The 11,222-nt window shown below is 39.6% G+C and overlaps 1 non-coding gene across 1 annotated transcript; it reads right to left on the bottom strand.

The window, feature by feature from the left end:
• Positions 1–337: 337 nt before the first annotated feature.
• TRNAR-CCU lies at positions 338–410 on the bottom strand. The gene has a single exon. It is a non-coding gene; the product is annotated as a tRNA-Arg (tRNA).
• Between the last annotated feature and the right edge of the window lie 10,812 nt (positions 411–11,222).

Consider the following 11,222-nt stretch of genomic DNA (forward strand, 5'->3'; position numbering starts at 1 on the left):
AAATATAGAATTTGAGAGGCTGGAATTAATTTTATGAAATTCACAATGGTGATTTTTCTCTGGGGAGAAAAGGGTGAGTGCAGATATTCATCCTACCGATTTTGTCATAATGGTTTATTTGGTCTTGAATCATAAATATTTCATAATTTCAGTTTTTACTTCTTCTTTAAATTGAATAAATTAGCAGTTTAAAAATTATTTATAGTTTCTTAGTGCATAGCTCCTTTTGTCTATTCTTTGTTGTTGTTTTTTAAAATATATTTATTTATTTGGTTGGGTTAGGTCTTAGTTGTGGCATGCAGGATCTTTGATCTTCATTGTAGCATGTGGGATCTAGTTCCCTACCCAGGGATTGAACCTGGGCCCCCTGCATTAGGCGTGCAGAGTCTTATCCACTGGACCACCAGGGAAGTCCCTATTCTTTGTTGTTAATATCTAATTTTATTGCATGTAGAGAAAGATTGAGCCTATCTGATATTGTCCTTTTGGAATTTATTGAGATTTTCTTTATGCCATAATGCATGGCCCCATTAGTTGGAAATAGTAGTAATTTTAGTAATTGCCCCATTAGTTGGAAGTCACCTCTATTTGTTGGACTCTAAATGGGGCTTCCCTGGTGGCTCAGAGGGTAAAATGTCTGCCTGCAATGCGGGGGAATAGGGTTTGATCCCTGGGTCAGGAAGATCCCCTGGAGAAGGAAATGGCAACCCACTCCAGCCTGGTAGCCTTCAGTCCATGGGGTCACAAAAAGTCGGACACGACTGAGCTGCTTCACTTTCACTTTCATATTCTATATAGGCTTGCTAATTCAAGCTTGTTAACTGAATTCAGATCCTTCATAGTCTAATGTTAAGTCACTCAGTTTGTCCGTATATGAGTGAGTATGTAAATTATCCACTAGGATTCACTTATTAGTTCAACAATTATTTATCAAAGACGTACCATGTGCCAGGCCCTGTCTTAGGTGTGGAGGTTATAGCAGTTAATGAAACAAAGACTGCACTCTCATGAAACTTACCTTCAGGTTGGAGGAGACAGACAATAAATAAATAAAGTCTATAATGTTTCAGGTGGTAAGAAAAACAGAACAAATAAAATAGCAAGAGACAGGGATGGTAGTAGGGTATGGGTGCTGTTTTAGATAAGGTGTGAGAGCAGACCTTTCTGATAAGGCAACATTTGAGCAGAATGGACAAGAGGAGTGGAGAACAAGTACAAATAAGGGAGTCCAAGACCGATTATGCCAAATGCCAGTACAAATTCCGTGCAGATGCTTTTACTTCATGTGTTCGTGCAGAGATTTAAATGAAGTAGGGAGGGGGCAAGGCATGTGATTATATGAGGAAAGATGTTCTAAGCAGAGGAAACAGTCTGTGCAAAGGCTGAGATGAAAGTGCACTTATGAAATAGTGCAGTTAGGCAGAAGGAGCTGTAGGTACCCTGGTCAGGGAAATCCTAAAGGTCCATGGCCCTAATGGTCAAAGTCAAGCCATAGTAAAGGTTTGAATTTGTGTTTTACCAATTGTTTTCCTTATATCATTCAGTTTTTGTTTTATGTAGTTTAGTCCTCTTAATTTTTTTGATCTGTGCAAAGAGATTCAAGGCTGATATAGCTTGTTTGTAGACCATACTTTTATCAGTATAAAATATACTTCTTTGTCTAATGTTTTTTGGCTGAAACTTAACTTTGTCTGATATTACCATTGGTTACATTTTGACAGAATTTTTATGAAATATCTTCAACAATTCATTTATTGTAAATATTTTTAACAATTTACCTCTTATGATATTAAAAACCCAGTATTTCTTTTTCTTTTAATAGAGGAATTTAAGCTCTTCCCTTTTATTATGATTGCTGATACATTTGGACTTTTTTCAGTCATCTTATTTTGTGTTTTCTAATTGCTGTGATACCCTATTTCTTCACATTTTTCTTTCCCTTGCCCATCTATGTAAGGTAATACCATCATAATCTGGTGTCTGATTGCCTTTCTGGCCCCATCACTAGTAACTCCTGCCTTGGCTCACTCTGCTCTGGACATACCAGTCTTATCCATGTCTCGGGGCTTTGCACTGGCTGTTGCTACTGTCTGGTATACTCTTCCTCCAGAAATCCACTTGACTTAAAATTTCTCCTTCCCTACCTCTTTACTCAAATGTCAACTTTCACTAAGGTTTTTTTTTTTTCTGACCACTATATTTATGATTATACTCCCAATACTCTCTCTACCATTCTTTGCCTTATGTCTTTCCATAGCACTTTTTACCATTAAACATATGATGAAGGCACAGATTTTTTATATGATTTATTGACTGCTGTATATTTAAGCCTAGCATAATGCCTGGCATATACTTCCATACTTAGTAAATATTTATTAAGTAAATGAATGATGACTGACTGAATGAATTTAGTTCAATAAGCATTTTTAAAAAAATAGCAGTTAGATATTGACTGTACTCAGAACTGGGGAAATAGAAATTACTAATGAAATCTCAGTTTCTGCCTGAAGGACCTTATGTTTTAATGAAGGGCATCAACGTGAAAGGATACTATCACTATATAATATTAATAGAAATAACTGGGTACTGTGGGAACCACTAGAGTTTCAGCCCTACAGAGGTGAGAAACAATTCAGGAAGCCTTCTGAAGGTGACACTGAGTATTGAAAGATGAGAAAAAGTTAGCCAGATGGAAAAGGGAAAAGCACTGTAGGAAATAAACATTGTTTTTGTTGTGGTAGTAGTTATTAAGAATGAAAAATTCCATAAGAATTGGGTGCTTGAAAGAGGCTTTTAAACTTCCATATCTAAAGATTTTTCAGGTGCTAAATGTTTTTTTTTTTTATTAGATAGTAAAAACTTGTTTTATACAACCATCTTTCCTGGACATGAGCTAGAAATCAATTTATGTCATATATCTGTAACTTTTATAGAACTGTAAAGTTTATGTTTCCATTTCAGTTAAATAGTCATTTTCAATATACTTACATGGAAAGCATTAAAGATTCAGAACTGCCCCATAGTGTTGTTCAGGTTGTACACTGCACAGCTGCAGTGCATAGACTAGGATGCATGGCTTACACAACCATTTTGTGGAGGTCCTATTATGGGACATCATGATGAATAAGAATCCTGAACTCAGATTTATAAGAGGAAAAATAGGACAAATGCCAAAAATGACTCTCTTCTCTTTATGAGGCTTCAAAGGCTGATGAGGTTATAGCTAATTGAAGCTTCTTGGGAGAAGATAAGCAGGTAGTATTCTAATGGAGATGGAGTTGGTGAGGAAAGGAGTAGAAGAGCAGCATTAACTAAGAAGAGTATGAGAAAAGCCTGAACAAACTGCTTGATGAGACTGTGGTCTCTTTAGAATGGAGGACAGATTAAGGAACATTCATTGGAGAGCTATTTGGCTGAAAAAGGTCCAAATTATAGAGGAACTCAAAGTCCTGACAGTGATGTTGGCACCAATTTGGTGAAGGGGATCAAGCAAACATTGCAGACTGCTGACCGCATAGTATGGCACTCGTATGATTATACATATTGTATGCTGCCCAACCAGAAGGGTGCTATTTATGTTGTGTTCTACATGAATGATGCCTATAGTGTTTTGTAGTACAAAGCCATACACAATGGCTCTTACCCATAGACTCCATTCAGCTGCTAGAGGGTTTTTAGCCCCTATACCAGTGGCTCACATAGAAATTTTCTTAATTGTCTAATTACTTGCCAATATTTTAAATATATGTCAAGTAATAATATGGATGTCATTGTATTACTGTATATAAGTAGTGTACTCAATCTCTAGATTCAGCCATTTCACCAAGGAACCCGAGGTCCTTTTATTAGAGCATAGTATTTAAAAGCCAAGATCTGGGCACTGGATGTGCTCATTGGTACTGAGATATGATTGCTTCTAGACCCTCTTAGCAGACAAAGAAATGAAATAGATGTATGTATACTAACTCTTGTATACACAAATATCTATAATCTTATATCTATCTATAAATATCTACCTATCTCCCTTCCTACCTATCTACCTACATTCGTAGTGATGTTTCTGATTCTAATCCAGCACCCCAGGCACCTCTGGGTTTATTCTAGTCTACACCATTACTTTTGCCTTTTCATACTGTTCATGGGGTTCTCAAAGCAAGAATACTGAAGTGGTTTGCCATTCCTTTCTCGAGTGGACCACAATTTGTCAGAACTCTCCACCATGACCCATCCATCTTGGGTGGCCCTACATGGCATGGCTCATAGTTTCATTGAGTTAGACAAGGCTGTGGTTCATGTGATCAGTTTGATTCAGTTCAGTTCAGTGGCTCAGTTGTGTCTGACTGTGACCCCGTGGACTGTAGAACTCCAGACTTCCCTGTCCATCACCAACTCCTGGAGCTTACTCAAACTCATGTCCATTGATTCGTGATATCATCTAACCATCTCATCCTCTGTTGTACCCTTCTCCTCCTGCCTTCAATCTTTCCCAGCATCAGGGTCTTTTCCAATGAGTCAGTTCTTCACATCAGGTGGCCAAATTATTGAAATTTCAGCTTCAGCATTAGTCTTTCCAATGAATATTCTGAACTGATTTCCTTTAGGATGGGCTAGTTGGATCTCCTGGGAGTCCAAGGGACTCTTAAGAGGCTTCTCCCACACCACAGTTCAAAAGCATAAGTTGTTCGGTGCTCAGCTTTCTTTGTAGTCCAACTCTCACATCCATACATGACTACTAGAAAAACCATAGCTTTGACTAGATGGACCTTTGTTGGAAAAGTAATGTCTCTGCTTTTTAATTTGCTGTCTAGGTTGGTCAAAACTTTTCTTCCAAGGAGCAAGTGTCTTTTAATTTCATGGCTTCAGTCACCATCTACAGTGATTTTGGAGCCCCAAAAAATAAAGTCTGTCCCTGTTTCCATTATTTCACATCTATTTGCCACGAAGTGATGCGACTGGATGCCATGATCTTTGTTTTCTGAATGTTGAGCTTTAAGCCAACTTTTTCACTCTCCTCTTTTACTTTTATCAACAGGCTCTTTAGTTCTTCTTTGCTTTCTGCCATAAAGGTGGTGTCATCTGCATATCTGAGATTATTGACATTTTCTCCCAGCAATCTTGATTCCAGCTTGTGCTTCATCAAGCCTAGCATTTCTCATGATGTCAGTTCAGTCACTCTGTCGTGTCCAACTCTTTGCGACCCCATGAACCACAGCACGCCAGGCCTCCCTGTCCCTCAACAACTCCCAGAGTCTACCCAAACCCATGTCCATTGAGTTGGTGATGCCATCTAACCATCTCATCCTCTGTCATCCCCTTCTCCTCCTGCCCTCAATCTTTCCCAGCATCAGGGTCTTTTCAAATGAGTCAGCTCTTCACATCAGATGGCCAAAGTATTGGAGTTTCAGCTTCAACATCAGTTATTCCAGTGAACACCCAGGACTGAGCTCCTCTAGGATGGACTAGTTGGATTTCCTTGGATTCCAAGGGACTCTCAAGAGTTCTCCGACACCACAGTTCAAACGCATCAATTCTTCGGTGCTCAGCTTCCTTTATAGTCCAACTCTCACATCTCACCGCTGGAAAAACCATAGCCTTGACTTGACGGACCTTTGTTGACAAGGTAATGTCTCTGCTTTTTAATATGCTGTCTAAGTTGGTCATAACTTTCCTTCCAAGGAGTAAGCATCTTTTAATTTCATGGCTGCAATCACCATCTGCAGTGATTTTGGAGCCCAGAAAAATAAAGTCAGCCACTGTTTCCACGGTTTCCCCATCAGTTTGCCATGAAGTGATGGGATTGGGTGCCATGATCTTAGTCTCATGATGTACTCTGCATATAAGTTAAATAAGCAGGGTTACAATATACAGCCTTGATGTACTCTTTTTTCTGATTTGGAACCAGTCTGTTGTTCCATGTCTAGCTCTAACTGTTGCTTCTTGACCTGCATACAGATTTCTCAGGAGGCAGGTCAGGTGGTTTGTTATTCCCATCACTTTAAGAATTGTCTGCAGTTTGTTGTGATCCACACAGTCAAAACTTTGGCTTAGTCAGTTTGATTAGATTCTGTGATTCTGGTTTTCACTCTGTCTGACCTCTGATGGATAAGGATAAGAGGCTTATGGAAGCTTCCTGATGGGAGAGACTGTCTTGTTCTGATGCACAGAGCCATGCTCAGTAAATCGTTAATCCAATTTCCTGTTGATGGGTGGGGCTGTGTTCCCTCCCTCTTGTTTGACCTGAGACCAAATCTTGGTAGGTAATGAAGATAATAGTGACCTCCTTCAAAAGGTCCCATGCATGCATTGCCGCACTCAATGTCCTCGACCCTACAGCAGGCCACCACCAACCCATACCTCTGCTGGAGACTCCTGGACACTCACAGGCAAGTTTGGGCCAGTCTCTTGTGGGGTCACTGCTCCTTTCTCCTGGGTCCTGTTGTGCACAAGGTTTTGTTTGTGCCCTCCAAGAGTCTTTTACCCCAGTCCTATGTAAGTTCTGTAATAAAATCCCTCTGACCTTCAAAGTCAAATTCTCAGGGGTTTCTCAGTCCCTTTGCCAGATCCCCAGGTTGGGAAATCTGTTGTGGGTCCTAGAACTTTCTTAAGAGTATGAGAATTTCTTTGGTATAATTGTTCTGCAGTTTTCGGGTCATCTGCTTGGTGGCTGTATGGTGGGGTTAATGTTGACCTCCTCCAAGAGGGCTTATACCACAGGATGTGTGACCCAGGTAGCTTCACCCAGAGCCCCTGCCCCTGAAGCAGGCCACTGCTCACCTGTACCTCTGCAGGAGACTGAAACACAGGTCTGGCTTAGTCTCTGTGTGGTCTCTGGGTCCTGCTGCACACAAGGTTTTGTTTTAGCCCTCTGAGTGTATCTGGCTGATATGAGGTTTGATTCTAAACACGATTTTGCCCCTCCTACCATCTTGCTGGGGCTTCTCCTTTGCCCTTGGACATGGGATATCTTTTTTTGGTGAGATCCAATACTTTGGCCACCTGATGTAAAGAACTGACTCATTGAAAAAGATTCTGATGCTAGGAAAGATGGAAGGCAGGAGGAGAAGGGGACAACAGAGGATTAGATGGTTGGATGGCATTACTGGTTCGATGGACATGAGTTTGAATAAGCTCCGGGAGTTGGTGATGGACAGGGAAGCCTGGTGTGCTGCAGTCCATGGGTCACAAAGAGTAGGACATGACTGAACTGAACTGAACCCCATTACTTATTTTTAAAGTTCTTTCCCTGATAGGGAGAAATCTAGGTCCTGTTGCCACAGTTTGTTTACTTATTTTTTTCAACAATAATAATGAAAAGTGGGCTTTCCTGATGGCTCAGATGGTAAAGAATCTGCCTGCAATGCAGGAGACAGGTTCAATCTTTGGGTCAGTAAGATCCCCTGGAGAAGGGAATGGCTACCCACTCTAGTATTCTTGCCTGGAGAATCCCATGGATGAGGAGCCTGGTGGACTAAAGTCCATGGGGTCGGAAAGAGGTGGACATGACTAAATATGCACATACACACACATTAATGTAAAGTAGTTTTAGAATTGTTGCTGTGAGAAACAAATTTATCAACTAAAATGCAATGTATATATACAGTTCTTTTTGTGTTTAGCCTTAGATTATCCAGTAACAATACTGTTTTCCCAAGTTAATCAGAAATGCTTAAATAAATAGATAAATGGGGAAGAAGAGACAAGTATTGCTTACAAGATAATTCCAAATAATACAGGTTGATACTCACTCTTCCAGGAGATGAAACCTAATCTTCTCTGTGGGCTAGACTGTGACTCATATCCAAAGTTTTGTAGGGAAAAGGAAAAATAATAGCTTTACAATGGAGAGGCATGGCAAACACTACATTCACCAGTGATGTGAAGGTTATGTGTTTTGTTGCTCAGTCGTGTCTGACTCTTTTCAACCCCATGGACTGTGACCCATCAGACTCCTCTGTCCATGGGATTCTCCAGGCAAGAATACTGGAGCGGATTGCCATTTCTTTCTCCAGGAGATCTTCCCAACCCAGGAATTGAACCCAGGCCTCCTGCATTACAGGTGGTTGCTTTACCATCTGAGCTAATAGGGAAGGCTGATGTGAAGGTTGACGTCATCAGTAATAAGTGAAGTTGATAATATATACCACATGATATGATGTTATAAGAAAGGTATTTGAGGGGCATTCTACTGGATATAAAGCCAGTATCCCTCAAGATAATGAAGGTCAGGAAAGACTGAGAAACTGTCAAAGACTAGAAGAGACTGGGGAGACATAACTAAGCTTAATGTAGTATCCTGGATTTGGTCCTGAAGTGGAAAAGACAATATTAATAGAAAAGCTGGTGACATCCAAATAAAGTCTGCAGTTTGTTTAATAGTAATGTACTGTACAATAGTAATGTAGATTTCTTAGGTGACAATTGTACTTGGAAATGAGATACTAACAATGGAGAGAATTGAGTGAGGAGTATATAGGGACTCTGTACTATCTTTGTTAACTTTTCTGTAAATCTGAAATTATTCAAAAGTGGTTTATTTTTTTTGAAGTTAATGAAATTGGCTTTTTTCCCCTCACAAGCTTCATTGAGGTTATGTCATGCATTTATAATATACTGAAATTTATTTGTCACATGTTTCATTACATCCTAGGATGCCCTGGTATCTTGGTTGATTTTAATTCTACTCTTTGTTCTGTAAAATTAGATAAGTTTTTTTACAAATGCATAGAATCATGTATCTACCACTCTAGTACCACACTGAAGAGTTAGTCTCATCCTACAAAAATTTCCTTATGCAATCCATTTGTTGTTAACTAGTCCTTTACCTCAGTCTCTGGCAGCTACTGATCTATTTTCCATCTCTATAGTTTTACCTGGGTCTCCTGCTTTGCAAGCAGATTCCTTACCATTTGAGCCACAAGGGAAGCCATAATGTCAGATAGGTAGAATCATACAATATATAGCCTTTGAATATGCTTTTTTTTCACTTGTAAAAATACATTTATGATTCATCCACCTTGTGGCATGAATCAAGTATGCTTTTTTTAATTGCCTACTAGTATTCCATTGTATAGCTATAACATTGTTTTTGACAGTTGTCTTTTAACAGACATCTTGGTTATTCCTAGTTAGGAGTGATTATGAATAAAGCTACTCCTTAAAGATTACAATACAGGTTTTTTGATGTGAATATATAGTCTTTCAGTTACCTTGGGCAAATACTTAAGAGCAGGATTACTGAATCATATGATAAATATATTGTATGCATTTACATTTATAAGAAACTGTCAAATTGTCTTCCAAAGTGGCTGTACCATTTTGAGTTTCCACCAATTATAAATAAGATTCCTGTGACTCTGTGTCTTTGACAATATTTGATATTGTTATCAGAGGAAACACCACTTTTAAGTTCAATAATTCACTATAAGAACTCACAGAATTCAAAAAAAGCTGTTAAGCTCATGTGGTGGTGGTTTAGTCACTAAGTCATGTCCAACTCTTGCAATCCCATGGACTGTAGCCTGTCAGGCTCTTTGTCCATAGGATTCTCCAGGTGAGAATACTGGAGTGGGTATTTCCTTCTCCAGAGGATCTTGCCAACCCAGGAATCAAACCTGGGTCTCCTGCATTGCAGGCAGCTCATAGTTATGGTTTATTACAGAGACAGGATACAGATTAAAATCAGCCAAGAGAAGAGGTGTATAAGACAGCGTCCAAGAGAGTTCCAAGTGAGAAGCTTCCAACTGTCCTCTTCCAGGAGAATTGTGGATAGAAATGACTTCTCTCAGCAATGATGTGTAATAATACACACAGAGTATTGTCAACTAGGGAAGCTCACTTGAGCCTTCGTATCCAGAGAGTTTACTGGGACACAGTCACAGAGACACATGACTGCCTGTGTGACTGATCTTGGTTTCCTGCTCCTCCAGAGGAGGGCTGATACCACATGACCCAAAGCCCCACCATAAATCACATTGTTAGACTATCTGGTGTGGTCTAAGGCTCTCCAGTGAAACAAAGACACTTATCAGGTAGGACTGTTAAGGACTTTAAACATTATGTCCCTGGAGCCATGGACACAAGCTAACCTCTGTTCAGGTAAGGTTAATTTTCAACTATGTAAATAAAAGCTTCATATTTTCTAATCTATTATCTGTGCTCCTGCTAAGTCGCTTCCATCATGCCCAACTCTTTGCAACCCAATGGACTGTAGCCTGCCAGGCCCCTCTGTCCATGGGATTCTCCAGGCAAGAATACTAGAATGGGTTGCCATTTCCTTCTCCAGGAGATCTTCCAGGGATCTAACCCATGTCTCCTGGGTCTCCTGCATTGGCAGGCGGGTTCTCTACCACTAGTGCCACCTGGGAAGCCTTAATCTATTATCTGAGTTTACATGAAAAAAAAAACTGAAGCTTTTTATATAAACAAAAATAGTTAACTTTTCACTAAAACTCTGTAATACTGTGTGTGTGTGTGTACAGAGAAAAAAAAAGGGTAGGGAGAAGGAGGGAGCAAGAGTTATATAGAGAGATTGAGATTCTAATAATAATATACTTAGGAAACTTTCTCAGACTGTATTACTATCATTTATATGTTTGGTTCTCTTCTTCATGTTAGTTGCTAGGAGGTATGAGGTAAAGTTATACCAAGGCATTTCTCTGTTGTTTCCTCTTTTATAAACTTCTGATATCAATATTATTGAGATTTTAGTTAGATCATAAATTTGTATTTTACTTTGTTTCATTGCATTTTTTATTATTTTAGGGTTGATAGGACACAAACATCCTAGACAAATTTTTCAAAGGTCATTGTTAGATCATTGTCAGATTTCAAGCACAAGATAAGAAACCAACACTTGTATTTGCCTTGCTTTCTTCCAAAATCCTAGTGACACATCCAAATAGATATTTTAAAAATATTGATCCATAAAAGCTCTGGAAAAAGAGGGATATCATTGGTGAACCAGAGCTTTTAAGTGATTTTTGGAAGGTGGAATGTGGAAAGGTTCCTATCTATGGGAAAACCAAAAGAAGACACCTGCCTGGAGAGGGCCCACTTCTTCGCCAGAGACCCAGTGACATACCAAGCTCTGAGCTCACAAGCACAGAGAGGGAAAATAGTCATTATTATAGTAAGAAGGTCCTCTGCTGCTGCTGCTGCTGCTGCTGCTGCTGCTGCTGCTAAGTTGCTTCAGTCGTGTCCGACTCTGTGCGACCCCATAGATG

Source organism: Capra hircus (genome assembly GCF_001704415.2).
Source record: "Capra hircus breed San Clemente chromosome X unlocalized genomic scaffold, ASM170441v1, whole genome shotgun sequence".
Lineage (NCBI taxonomy): Eukaryota > Metazoa > Chordata > Mammalia > Artiodactyla > Bovidae > Capra > Capra hircus.